This window comes from Ixodes scapularis, unplaced genomic scaffold (genome assembly GCF_016920785.2).
Source record: "Ixodes scapularis isolate PalLabHiFi unplaced genomic scaffold, ASM1692078v2 PGA_scaffold7__128_contigs__length_106722199, whole genome shotgun sequence".
In the NCBI taxonomy this organism is placed as follows: domain Eukaryota; kingdom Metazoa; phylum Arthropoda; class Arachnida; order Ixodida; family Ixodidae; genus Ixodes; species Ixodes scapularis.
In genome coordinates, this window is record NW_024609882.1 from 75,643,994 (window position 1) to 75,658,733 (window position 14,740).

At 47.2% G+C, this 14,740-nt stretch overlaps 1 pseudogene; it reads left to right on the forward strand.

The window, feature by feature from the left end:
• LOC120836007 overlaps positions 1-13,566 on the forward strand; it is a 28,710-nt pseudogene extending 15,144 nt beyond the window's left edge.
• The last annotated feature ends 1,174 nt before the right edge of the window (positions 13,567-14,740 follow it).

The following is a 14,740-nucleotide window of genomic DNA, read 5'->3' on the forward strand; positions in this document are numbered from 1 at the left end:
TAGCCCAGCTTTCAACCTTAGTAGAGGGATGGTATGCCGTTGTTCGGATGTGGTGTACAAGTGTTGATGCCGTTTCGCTAAACTTTAAGCACAATGTGAGTACTGCCTTGACGAATTTGTGCCTACAAATTTCAAGCGCCTTAATCGTGATAATCCGTGGATTAATAGAAAAATCATACATCACAAATGCAGAATAAATCGAGCGAAAAAAAGCAAGGCCGATGAACTGAGATGTCACTAATTTTCCGAGTGATCTTCGTAGCCTAATTTCTGTGGCTAGGGACCACTACTTCTCCGATACGCTTCTTAAATTTTTGAAGCGGGACCCTCTATTTTTTTGGCGCTACTAGACTGAAACAAATAAACTGGTTGAGCAAATTATGATGTATGAGTCTGTCTCTACTGACCCTGGTGTTGTGGCGTGCCATTTCAATGAGAAGTTTCAGTCGTTTTTCTTAGAGCGCAGCTCTTAGGCTCCCGTTTCCGGCTTGAACGGCGCCGCCGTCGCCGTCGGCATAACCAAGGTCACCCCAAAGTCACGTGACCCCCCAAGGTCACGTGACCCCTCCCAAGGTCACGCGACTCCCAGGTCACACCCCTCCCAAGGTCACCTCAAGGTCACGTGACCCCCAAGGTGACCCCCACGTGACCCCCCAAGGTCACGTGCCCCTTTCCCCCCCCCCCCCCCGAAGTCACGGGACACCCCCCCCCCGAAGTCACGGGACAACCCCCCCCCCGAAGTCACGGGACACCCCCCCCCCCCCCCGAGGTCATGTGACCCCTCCCCCCGAGGTCAGGTGACCCCCCCGGAGCATATTAAAGAATGAGGGGAGGAGGAGGAGGGGTCTACCCTCCCCTCAGTACCCTTCCCTCCTCCTCCTCAAGAGCTGCGCTCCAATTCGGCGTTACAGGGAGTTGTAAACGGCTTTCACTTTTTCGATAACTGTAAGTGACCATGATTATGTCCTTTCTAGCGTATTAAACTGTCAATCTGAGTTCATAACTTACCTTGGCTTAGTTCCTTTGTTGTTTTTACTCAAAACGAAAACAAGTGCTGGTCCTGATAAGATTCGAAACACGTTCTTACGACGCTACGCTGACTCCCTAGCCCATTTTCTTCTCATAATTTTTTGTACATCATACTCGAACAGCTCGCTGCCAAGAGACTGGCGTACTGCCATAGTATTACCTGTTCAAAAAAAGGTAATCGCCTAGCAGTTCAGAACCACGGTCCTATTTTTCTAACTTCTTCGAATAAATGATAGAGCATATCATCTGCAGTCAAATCAATAAACTGCCGGATAACCATAATTTTCTAACACAGTTTCAACATGGTTTTTGCAAATGCTTATCAACTACGACCCAACTCGTTATTACTATCCATGAGTTTGCGCAAATTGATGTGCTTTTCTTGGACTTCAGCAAAGCTTTCGATAAGGTGCCTCGTGAACAACTGCTTTCTAGACTTGAACAACTTGGTCTACAGCATGGTTTTGTTAACTGGATATCTGCGTACTTATCAGATCGCACAAGTTTGCTTCCGTCGGACGGTGTCACTCTCCAGTTCTGCCTTTAACGTCAGGGGTCCCCCGGAGGGAGCGTTTTAGGTCCTCTTTTGTTCCTGGTGTACAGAAACGATATTGTATGAATGATTGACGCAGGTGTCCATATACGTCTTTTTGCCGACGATTGCTTTATTTTCAGAGAAATAAAGTCGAGCTCGGATCAGATATCGTTTGACCATATTTTGCAGTCAGTTATATCATAGTGTGATAGCTAGAAAATGAAGCTTAATTCTGGTAAATCAACACTTTTACGTATTACAAAATAAAAACCTTTTTATTGGATCTGTAAGATCGCGGACACCCCGGTTACTGTGGAGCGGGAATGTAAATCTCTTGGTTTAATTATATCAGACACACTTTCAAGGTCTCCTCTTATAAACCATATTTGTGCCTCGGCAATCAGGAAGTTGGGCTTCAATGCAAGGAAGCTGGAAGACGCTCCGATTCAGGTTGAGCTACATGCTTACTATTCTTTAGTAAGATCCAAGTTGGAGTACGCAAATGTCGTTTGGGATTCATTTACCCAGAAAGACATCGGAAGTTGGAGGCGATGCAATGTCGAGCAGTTCGGTTTATTTACGGAAAATATAGAAGGCTGGATTCCCCGTCTCAACTTATACAGGCTAACGGAATGCACACCCTTCAGACCAGAAGGAAATTGGAACGATTAAAATTCTGGTTTGGTCTTCAAAGGCAGACTCGCACAGACCCATTGTAATATATTTCCTCTTAAAAGTCAAAAGTTACGCGGCACAGACATCCGTTTTCATAAACACCTATTTTTGCGCGTACTAATATGTTTAAGTTTAGCTTTTTCCCCCGCACTATAAGCAACTGGAACGGCGTACCTCTTGAACCATTTAACGACACCAACTTTGTACAAGTTCTGGAACGCCTTGATGACTAGCATGACGCTTTGTATATTGCTGCGTGTTCATCTTTATCGCATGGACTTTAAGATTGCATAAACCTTCATACTACATCTGTATAGATCATTTTGTTTTACTGCATGATTGCACTACATGCTGATTAATTGTTGCTGGTTTCCCCCCTCCCCTTTAAATATATATATATATATATATATATATATTGTCACGATGGAAATCAAAAGCAAGCACAAGGACGGTCCGTTTCAGCCTCGATCTTTTAATCGAACTGCCCGCCCCAGCTCGCGCTGGAGCGAGCCCCATTGCCAGCGGCCCGATAAAGACGGTCATCGTCGTCTTCTTCGTAACATTACCCCCCCGGTGTGGCGGCGGTCGTCCCGACCGCAATTACAGATTAGGGTGTGTTATGGTGTGAATGGTTGCAAGCAGGGTTTCATGCGGGCGACATGTACGGTGTCGGTGGAAGTCCGGCGAAGGTCAGCCGTTGGTTCGTGGAGCGTCACTTGATATGTGAGGTCTGATAACCGTCGAGTGACGCGGAAGGGCCCGGTGTACCGGTGAAGAAGTTTGGTGCACTTGCCTTGGTGCCGAGTGGGTGTCCAAACTCAGACGAGATCTCCAATAGCGTAGGAAACCGGGCGATGGCTCTGGTCATAGCTTTGACGTTGGCGTTGTTGAGAAGAGGCTGTGCGTAATCGTGCTATTTGGCGGGCTTCTTCGGCGCGGCAGACAAGTTGTGCAACTGTGGGTTGGAGTTTTTGTTCGGTAGCACTATATGGCAGAAGGTTGTCGAGAAAAGTCGTTGGAAAACGATGGTGCAGAAGGAAAAATGGAAAATAGCCTTGGGTATCTTGGATTGCAGTGTTATATGCGTTGGTCACAAAAGGAAGCACGGAATCCCATTGTTGTTGGTCTGACTGTAGATACATAGACAACATATCAACGATTGTTCTATTAAAACGTTCAACCATGCCATTCGTCTGGGGATGATACGCTGTCGTTGGTTTGTGTACAGTTTGGCACAGATGCAGAAGCTCCTGAATGACGCGGGAGAGGAAGACTGTTCCACGGTCACTGATAAGGTGCCTGGGAGGGCCGTGGCGGAGAATTACTTGTTTTAAAAGAAAAGCAGCAACGTCTTCAGCGTCTGCGGTACGGAGAGCGGAAGTCTCTGCATAACGAGATAAATGGTCCATCGCCACAATAATCCAGCCGTGACCAGCTTGAGTGGCGGGAAGTGGTCCCAGGAGATCGATTCCGACTCGTTCGAATTGATAACGCGGTGGTGTAAGAGGTTGCAGGAGTCCAGCTGGTGCTTGGGTTGGTTTTTTACGTTGCTGACATTGTAGGCAGGATGTGACATACTTAAAAATGTCACGGTACATTCCTTTCCAGTAAAATGTGTTTCGAACGCGCATGTATGTTTTAAAAAATCCCATATGTCCAGCTGTGGGGTCATCATGTAGAACGCGCAAAATATTCGTCCGGAGGTGTTTGGGAACAACAAAGAGTAATTCGGGCCCCTCGGGGTTATAGTTACGACGATAAAGTATGCCTTCTTTCAGTGTATAAAGACTGCTCAAACGCTGTTCTTGGCGTGTAAGATGAGCCTTTTTTAGGCATTTGAAAACCTGTTGTAAGTGGGAATCTCTTCGCTGCTCAGAAGCAAAATCTAATGTGGATGTCAAGGAGATTGCCGCGATTGGTGGATTATGATGTGTCGCATATGCCGTAGAAACAGGATTTCTCGATAAACAATCTGGGGCTTCGTGTTTTTTGCCAGATTTATAAAATATAGAAACGTCGTACTCCTGAAGCTTTAGTGCCCAGCGTCCGAGTCTTCCAGAAGGGTCCTTTAGATTCGATAGCCAGCACAAGGCGTGGTGGTCAGTGATAACTTTAAATGGTCGCCCGAATACATATGGCCGAAACTTTTGTATTGCCCAAACCACGGCGAGACATTCTTTCTCTGTAATTCCGTAATTCATTTCAGATTTGGATAGCAACCGGCTGGCGTACGCGACAACATGTTCCTTTGAGTCACAGGTTTGAATGAGGATGGCACCAACTCCGTAGCCGCTAGCATCGGTGTGAATTTCAACCTCACGAGACGGGTCAAAGTGAGCCAGAACAGGCTGTGTCGTTAGTGCCGCTTTGAGGGAAAGAAACGCCTGCTCTTGGTCTTGGGACCACACGAAAGGGACATTCTTTTTTAGGAGGCGCTGCAACGGTTCAGATAAATCAGCAAAGCCGCGAATGAAACGTCGAAAATAAGAACACAGACCAAGGAAAGAGCGCAAAGCTTTTAAATGTGTAGGGCGAGGAAAATGTGTGACAGCCAGGAGCTTTTCTGGATCGGGGGATATTCCCTGACGGCTGACTACATGGCCAAGGATTTGGATTTCCGTATTACCGAAGGCGCATTTCTTTAAGTTGAGTTGTAAACCTGCTTTACGGAAGCATTTGAAGACCAAAGTAAGGCGGGAGAGATGTTGTTCAAAGGTTGATGCGAAAACTACAACATCGTCAAGATAACATAGACAAGCTGTCCAGCGTAGGCCGCGAAGTAGAGTGTCCATCATCCGCTCAAACGTGGCGGGCGCATTGCACAGGCCAAAGGGCATTACTCGAAACTGGCAAAGACCATCGGCAGTTACGAAAGCTGTTTTTTCTTTGTCTTTTTCATCTACGGTGATCTGCCAGTATCCGGTACGCATGTCTATTGAGGAGAAATAGTTGGCATCATGTAAACGATCAAGAGCATCGTCTATTCGAGGAAGAGGGTAAACGTCTCGTTTTGTTATTTTGTTTAGACGTCTGTAATCAACACAGAATCGCCATGTACCGTCTTTTTTCTTGACGAGCACTACAGGGGAAGACCATGGGCTCGAGGATTCCTCAATTATGTTTTCTTGGAACATCTTGCTTACGTGTTCTTGTATAATGAGTCTTTCAGAGGAAGAGACACGATAAGGACGACTACGTAGCGGTCTATGATCGCCGGTGTCGATCGTATGTCGGACAACAGAAGTTTGACCTAAGTGAGGATAACTGATATCAAAGACATCCACGAAAGAACATAGTAGACTGTAGAGCGCATCCTGTTGATGACGTGGAAGACGAGTGTTAATAGTTTTCCGGAGTAAACTTAACGCTTCCTGATCGCGGTGAGAGGAGTGAGGCTTCATCTTTTCATCAGTGACAGCGCCGATATATAAGAAATCATTCAAACTTGTTCTCGAAACGCAGGTTCCAGCTGGTAGAACTTGACAAATTTCAGTAATATTTGCTAACCAAACAGTGGTTCGATTATTTTGTGACTGTGCGAGTACGGTAGGCAAAGCTAGACCTTTCTGCAACAAAACTTCTCTGTTTGGTTCGAGCAAATATGTAGAGTCATTGACGTCGGCTACTAATTCGATGAGTGCTGCAGTCGATGGTGGAATACGAGTATGAGACGTTGCACGAAAATTAACGTAGGGGCGAGAAAATGGCTGGGAGTAAGGTATTGGATCGCTGAAATAAATCGATTTAGTCGCGCAATCTATAAGGGCACGTCGAGTGGCTAAGAAGTCCCATCCTAAAATGATGTCATGGGTACAGCTAGGAAGGATAACAAAGCAATGTCTGTGAGGTTCATTTTGAATGGTGAGTTCGACGGAAACGATTCCAAGAGGATTAAGTAAAGTCGCATTCGCACTGCGAAGAGTGCCACCGTTCCAAGGAGTACAAACAAGTCTAAACATTTTGCGTACGTCTTCACGAATGATTGAAATGGATGCTCCAGTGTCAACAAGTGCCTTGAATTTTACCTTCTTAATGAAAACGTCTAATAAGTTGAATGTTGGCGGAGTCGGTGGGGGATGTCGAGGAAAAACAGAAGCAGCTGGACCCCCTTTCGCTGCCTCTACTAGTTTTCCCCATTGACGAACGACTTGGGGAAGGTATGGTCAGTGCGTAGAGGAGAGCGGCGTCGGCATTTGGGAGAAGGGCTTCGGTCTCGAGCATTGCGACTGGAGGGTGATACCGATCGTCGTTGGTACCTGTGTGGGAGCTCGTCGTCGTAATCGTTGTAAGAGGGCGGTTGGTTCGTGCCATAGAAAGTGGACGGGCGGAAATCAGGAGTCCTTCTTGAAATATCCGATATGCGTCGGCGACAGAAACGGGCAATATGGCCAGCTATCCCACAATAAAAGCACGTCGGTCGACGGATAACCGGGTAGTAGGGCTGTGACCATGGGCGTTGTAGTCCCGAGTTCTGGAAGTATCTTGACTGTTGTGGAATCTGTTCTGCCTCGAAGGTGTAACGTTGTGCTGAGGTCGTAGCACATACCGTCTGAGCGGGTGGAGCTCCTGATTGCGCCAGCTCGGTGCGAATGAGAGCTCGCAGATTATCCGGCGTGGGGCTCGATGAGTCGTCTTTCCGCGTGGTGGCAACCACGCGGAAATAGCAAGGCAAGCTCCTCCTTGATTATTTTTCGAATGATGGTAGTAAGGTCCCCAGTGGAAGGGACTCCGGAGGACGGTACACAATTCTGAAGTCGGTGGACGGCCTCAGGGCGAGATATGCGCCTATTTCGAAGCCCTTCCCAGCGCTGACATTCTTCCTGGAGTTCTTTCACAGTCCGTGGGTTTCGTGACGTCAGCATGGTGAAGGCGTCCTCGGCGATTCCTTTCATTATATGGCCGACCTTTTCTCACTCGGGCATGGCTGCGTTAACGCGTTTGCACAGCGCGAGAATGTCTTCGGTGTAAGAAGTAATCGACTCGCCTGCAGTATGGGCTCTTGTAGCAAGTCTATGCGTAGCATCTTTGCGGCTGACGGGACATCCGAAAACATCCGACAGGTTCGCTTTGAAGGCATCCCATGAGGAGATTTTGTCTTCATGGTTATCGAACCACACTTTAGCTGTGTCTCGTAGATAAAACACCACGTTTGCGAGCTTGAGAGTGTCGTCCCATGCGTTGTGGGTGCTTACTCGTTCGAAGCTTCGCAGCCAGTCGTCAACGTCGTCGGTGCCGAAGCCGGCGAACGTCGGAGGGTCCCGTTGGCGATAGGGCACTGAGCCAGGGCGGAGCGCCGGAGTGCCTGCCGCTTCACCTTGTGACATGGCCAGCGCAGGGGGCCGTTGGTGGCTTCGGAGAAGCGTGGTGATTAGCGTGCGGAGAGGTGAAGAGGAAAGACCCGCACCTCCACCACGATGTCACTATGCAAATCAAAAGCAAGGACAAGAACGGTCCGTTTCAGCCTCGATCTTTTAATCGAACTGCCCGCCCCAGCTCGCGCTGGAGCGAGCCCCATTGCCAGCGGCCCGATAAAGACGGTCATCGTCGTCTTCTTCGTAACAATATATATATATAACTGAGAAGAAAAAAACCCTTAGTGAAAACAGCAACAACGGACGATTTAATCTTCGAAGATTAAATCGTCCGTTGTTGCTGTTTTCACTAAGGGTTTTTTTCTTCTCAGTTTTATACCCACGCCTTCGGCCTCCCGCCACCATGCCCGTTATATATATATATAGACATCCTGTATATTTGCTAGTTGCTTGCTGTGAACCATTTTAATTTCGCGTTATTTGTTTGTTGCATGTGCGAATGCATATGTTGTACCCCACTCCTACGTGGGCCTTCAATTTCCTGTAGTATCCTCTAAATAAAAAAATTAAGAAAACTAAATTCCTTTGCTATTATTTTTGCACTGCCTCAGAGATTTCGTCGGTATTAACCTGGTTGACTGAAGAAGTGTTGTTACTAACAATTCTACAAACAGAATTAGGAAAAACTATTTTTTTCAAGCGGTATTGAAGGAAAGAAAAGATACTCGTAAAACTAAGGAAAAACATATTTTTTTAAGATGATTGTGAAATATGTGTTGTTTTTTTCTGAGGGGCAAAAATGTCACGACGACCTTTATAGCCGATTCACACGACGGACCGAATCGCGATTTTCGTCCGCGGACCGTGCACCACGTGACCGGCACGTCACCGATTCCTGCGATCCGCGCCTCGTCCGTGGACGCGCGGACTGATAAAGTCTAGCGCCTTTTTCACTCGCGGACGTTTGGCGGGAGATTGACTTGGAAAGCATTTAGTCTGGCAACGGTATATGGTTTTATTGTTTGTTTGTTTTTTTTTTTTTTGCTTTTGGGCGTTCAAAACAAAAATGGCGCGATTCTTGGTTCCACGAGTGAAAGAAACTCCAGACACTTTGTCCGGGTGACGCGACGCAGGTTCCGGTACTCCTCCGGTTCCGTGTCCAGAAGCTCTCGTCAAAACTCGTCTAGCACGCCGCGATAATTCTTGCCCGTCCAATCAGGATTTCACCGAGCAAGACCTCTCTTGTGGATGTAATGTGCTTGAGTGTTGTGCACGAGCGGGGAGTGCGTGAAGGCATCTCCAAACGCCCCTCCGCGAGCCCAGATCTTCGTCGCGTCTACGTTGAAGCTTTCCCGAGCAGGACCATGGCTGTGTCACTGTCATGCCTTGGGTTGGTAAAGTTAGCGGCACTTGGTGCGAAGCCTGTCCCGGTGTTTTGTTTCGATCCGTACGTAACAGCGGCGTACGATTCTTTATCGCGGTAGCAAACGTCGATTTCTCTCTTGGACAACGGTGCCACGGTGCGATGTTGGGAGTTTCGCGGCACCTTCGGGTAGCGAACAGGTTCGGTCCGTCCTCGCTTGCGTCTGCCCGTCGTCTCCCTCGTGTGGATGCGCTTGGGAGACGGACGAAACCGCGGACATGTCGTCACGTGATCAATCCGTCCGCGGATCAGTTCGTTGTGTGAATTGGCTATTAAAGAGGTCCTGCAATCATATTTAAACGTCTACCTTTTTTGCGGTTTCCACGTCTCTTGGGTTCGGGCGAGCCAGCGGACACGGAGAATAACTAAATATCAGTGCGTCATATTTTAACCGGACGACGCGGAAACCTCCTTCACGTACGGGGTGCCGAAAGTGCCGAAAGCTCGCGAAATGTGAGGTCTTTGGTCCTGGTCTTACTACTGGTCAGAGCCGCTAAAAGCTTCTGTTTGTCAAAATACAAGATATATGTTGCGCGAACCGCTTCAGTTCTTTATAAAAGTAGCTTTTGTTCAGTATTTTAGATCAGAAAAAAAATGATGTTGATAAAGTACGGAATTAAGAAATGGCCCGTCGACATACCCGCCACCAAGCGGTGGAAAAGGCGGCGCATACTAGAAAGGTGTAGTGGGATCAAGCACGGACGTGCGGCGACCGTAGAAGGGTCCCGGATGTACGCGCCTGCGCTGCGCTGGAGGATCCGACCAATTCCGAGCGTTCCGAAGGCCTTCAGCGTGCAGGTCTCGCTTGCGGTTTGGCCGTTGGCGGTATTGCAGCGCGTTCCCGTTCTGAACTGATCTTTACCCCGTGTGTTTTGTCGTTTGTGGCCAATCAAGTGTCATGCCGAATTAGTGTTTAATCGCACAGCAAATGCAATGCGAGCCGCCCTGGCTGCCCGCTTGATGCAGCCTATCCAGAACATGCTTTAGTGGCGGCCTCTCTAGCCGTCTACACGGAGTGCGGCAGCCGTGAGCGCTCGCTGCGCTCACTACCCCATCTCTAGTTCATGGCCAGTCAAGCGACCAAGGACGTCATGAAGGAGGTTATTTTTTGCTTGTTTTTTTAATTTAATTTGCCTGTAACTTTTAAAAAAAGCGAAATTTGAGAAAAGAAAAGTTTCATTAAGTTACTAAGTTCAGTGAACTCAGGTTCGGTGCAAACTAAAACCATTAAAAAAGTCCTTGCAGGGCCCCTTTAACAATAAAACTAGGTATTAAATCTGCACCAATGGATGGCTTTGTTTTTAATTTTTGCATTGCCTGAAAGATTTTGTCGGTATTAACTTGGTTGACTGACGAAGTGTGTGTTCAAACAATACTACTCACCGAATTCGTGTTCTGGGAGGTAACAAAAGAATAACAAACGCTGAATTAGTTTCGAAATATATTGTCTACCTTCTTGTCAGAAGTATCAAGATGCGTTTCAATACGTAAAAATGTGTTCCTAGTTGATTCTTTGTATGTTTCCTTACGAATTGCCAGGGTTTATCTGAATCGCGGCACAGGCTGCTTTCTGCTCCTCTTTCATACACACAATTATGAGACCTGAAGAACTTTTTAACAAGTGCTCAGTAGACAGTATGACTACACTGATATCGAGCCAGCGGTCGTGTGCGTCGTTAGTAGATGGGGTTTCAAGGAAAATGCTCCATTAGACAAAGTGGAACTAGTAGTGCTGGGTGTCCATTAAAAGTACTGTCGTATGACATCGGTAAAAGCTCTTCCGCAGGGAAGAATACAAAGCTATCAGGGCTGTCCAGGTCGCACTTAAGACGTTAGGTGTTGTGACCTCAAGTCACGTGACGATTATTTTCCCGGTATATTTAGTGGGTAAGTGATGTCAAATTATGTCGAGTTACGCGTGTATGTAGAGGAAAAAATAATATCATGTGACGTGACACGTCATGTCGTCTCCAGTCATGGGGCGTCAATTTTTGCGAGGTGTTAGTTAGCGCTAACCACAATCTGAGTATCGCGGTCTATGTCAGCATAAACGTTATTACAATTGTTTTCTTTGTTTCGGGACAGGGCCTACCACAAATGCGTTGTCATGGCCATCTGCCTGTCCCTTCTTGTTGCAGTGGGCACCTGTCTATATTTGATCCTGAGTTCCGGTTAGTGGAGACAAGAAACAAAGCGATAAAGTGTATACCAAAGGATAGTGTAGAAACCTTGACTCTGCGAGACCGAACAACCGGCTGCCAGATGTTAGCGGAGATTGTGTTTTATCAGCCATATTACTTACTGAAGCGACATGATCTCTCAGCCCTTGAGCGTGCATTTGGCTATAGCCAGCCGGCAACAGCCAGGCGGCGCCAGGAGATATGAGAGCCTACGGTTATACCCTTTAGCTTTGCAACTTGGAAGAGGGTGATCGATAAACCCCAGATTGCGTGCCGGCAGCTTCGATATGCGCTACATATGCGAGCGCAACACAAATATTGGAGCATGAGGCAGCGAAAATCCTGATACTTCTTCATAGTAAAAGCGCGCTCCGGTGATACGTAGTCATGTTCCGATTGGCCCGCCAGTGCGGTAGCTTCCTCCATACCGCCATGTTATTCGACCTGGGCATCCTGTCCTACAGAGTATTTTTGGCTTCAGATACTAGGCTAAGCTGCGCCACCAGAGTGATAGCTTACGTTTGAACAATGCAGCCGCAAAACTCAGTCATACCCAATGCTTTCTTATGCAGTAAGTAGATAGTTCCAAACCAAACAGCATTGCAGGTGGCCTCTTGCAGAACAAGCTCGCGTTATAACGTCTTTAAGAATGCAGTTTGGTGCTTCCTTCGCCTTTACAAATAGGAATGACAGCAAATTAAGCACGTGATTTGTGCTTCTACCCCCAGCACAAGATTTTCATTCACTTCCTATTGAAACTAGACCAGACCTGAAAAAAGAGTGCTGTTAAAATTACAGATTAAAGCGATAGCCGTACGTTACGATTGCTAAAATGTACTTGCACATAAACGCTCTCATACCACGATGCGTTATATATCATGCATTATGTACCAGGTACACTGAGCAAAAAATCATCTTCACAGTTTACGTAAGTCAATATATTGGCGCCGCAGCGTTGTTTGCTTTTAATGAAAAATGTGCTTACTGCGCCTCGTCATAAGGCTAGGGTGGCCACCTTCCTGCTAGCGAAATTCGGGAGGCGCGGAGCAGGAAAGGGGGGGGGGGGAGGGGGGTAAAGGAAGTTTATTAACACGCACACAACGAACCGAGACTCTGTTAACACATTTACTACCGTGTCCTGTTTACACACCTGCTAATTGTATTGCAGCAATTAAGCCCAAATAATTTCCACTCCCAGCGATATATACATTTTTTTAATGTCAAACATGTTATTAAATGTGTCCAAGTTGAAAACAGAAAAATCTACTATATCAAAACTCACTGCATCAAATGGAAATAAGAAACAGTAATTTTTGGGGGGTGATTGTTTCCTGCCAACGCTTACTTCTATTAACATGTTCCTACACAAAGTTTTCACATTTTGTTCTTTTTCGACCGTTGCAAGTGTGGATGTCTTCACATAAAAATAAAAATAAACAGAAACCCTTTTGCATTGACACAGCAATTTGAAAATAATTACAATCTTTTATATTTAAACATTTGGCGAGCAATTTTTCTTGCACTATTTTGCCACCAAAGGGACAGGCACAACGGCGCATGCGCGTCGGATCTTCTGCGAGAACGATGGTCGCTTCCCGTAATGCTTGGACAGAAAATTGCGTACATTTCGATTCACACGATTACCAGCGACCTCCGCGCTTCCCCGTGCCCTGTCATTCGGCAGCATCATGAGTTGCGGAGTGAACTTCACGACAGTGTGCAAATTGGAATGCGGGACAGTTTGAAGATTTTTGAATTTCTCGCGGGAGGCGAGGCAGGAGCCCTCAATGCGGGACAGTCCCGCGAGTCGCGGGACGGGTGGTCACCCTACATAAGGCGCAAACATAAAATAGATTGATAAGATTTATTTGTCCTGTCGACGTGCAGTGCCGCTTAAACGCCCCGCCCTGTAAGAGCCACTAGTCAGTTAAGGGCGAGGTTCACAGCAGTAATCTAAGAATGCGTGAATACCTTTTTACTTTCGTACTGTTTCTATTTTAACTACTAATGCCGATGTCTTAAGATTTCGTTTCTGGGTGTCACGCTTCATTTTTGTCTAAGTAAGTAATATCGAAACAACAGCAACGTTACCGTAGGGTTCGCTTAACATGGTGCACAGGACAACTAGGAGTAGTGAACGCTTGAGCAGCATTGGGTGTAAAAATGGGCTCTTTCCAACATCGACTCAGTGACAGGCACTGAAGAAGACGACACCCCGAGTCAGGATGATTATTCTGAATTGTCAAGCACCATATCTATACCAGCGGCAACACCTTCAACAAAAAGGGTGCGGACAGCGACCACAACAAGTTCGATTACACCAACAACGACAACGGCAAAAACTACAACAACGACAATCGCAGAGCCTATAGCAACGACGTCAAAAACTACAACAACGCGTCTTCCTTGTAAGTATGATATGGGCTCATTTTCTTCATCAGAGGCTGTTGAGAGTCACTGACATACCTTCGATTACGTAAATTACAGATTAGACAGTTTCAGTATAGCGTTGATGAACCTTACGTACGCAATACGCAATAGTATAGCGTACGCTAAAAATCACCTGCTCGGACCGAATTTAGTTGTGCGTTACGTTTTCGAGTGAACACCGCGCATGATCTTGGTTAAATTTGCTAGAACCGTAGAATTCCGCGTGCTTATAGCGCAACCATGCTCCTGGAAAGAAATATTGAGAATTAAAACGTGTCCAATCATTTTATTTTAAATGAAACCAAGCCACAGCTGCCTCGTCAAGCGCGCTTTTCTGCGGAGTACAGAGGCTGTGCGTAGCCAAATTTGATCACGGAGCCTCCGTCACTCGTCCCGTGGAAACGGCACCTTTTATCAGTGCTATCGCGGAATGAAATTCATGACCCTGATGTCCAGTGGATAGCGAGAACTTCGGCGATTTCTTTTAAGCGGGTTTCACATGCAGCGATTTTGGCCCTAAAGCGGCGCGATTTCTGCCGTCGCGGCGCTCGTGCTGCTTAACCGCTGGTGCTGGCCAGAGCGCCGCGACGGCAGAAATCGCGCCGCTCTAGGGCTAAAACCGCGGCATGTGAACCAGGCTTTAGAGTCGATCGTCCGTCGGCGATGAACCGTGGGAATAGGCTTAGCGTTGAGCAGATCGCAGCGTCGACGCTCTTTCCGAGCGGCGAACATTTTCACTGTGCACTCCTTCAGCTGCACGGCGATCTGATTCGACCGCGGTAGGTCCCAGAAAGAATCGCCGAGCTGAACACCACGCAATTTCACGTAACGCAGAACTTCGAAAACACCACGTCGCCCTTGCCGCGCCAGTCGAGGCCACCGCCATCTTGAAACTGGCGCTCTCGTTGGGTCCGAGATCTCTCGAGAGCGTTCCGCAAGGCCCGCTAGCCAGCAACGCCAAATCCCCAGCGTTGCGTGCGTACGCAATACGCTAGCCCTTTTATTGCGTTCTGCGCATGCGCACTCACGACCCGCAATTTCCTTGCGTACGCAAAGCTATAGCGTACGGTCCACTAAAACATTCTATTAAAACGATAGCCGTACGCTACGATTGCTAAAATGTACTTGCGCATAAACGTTCTCATACCACGACGCG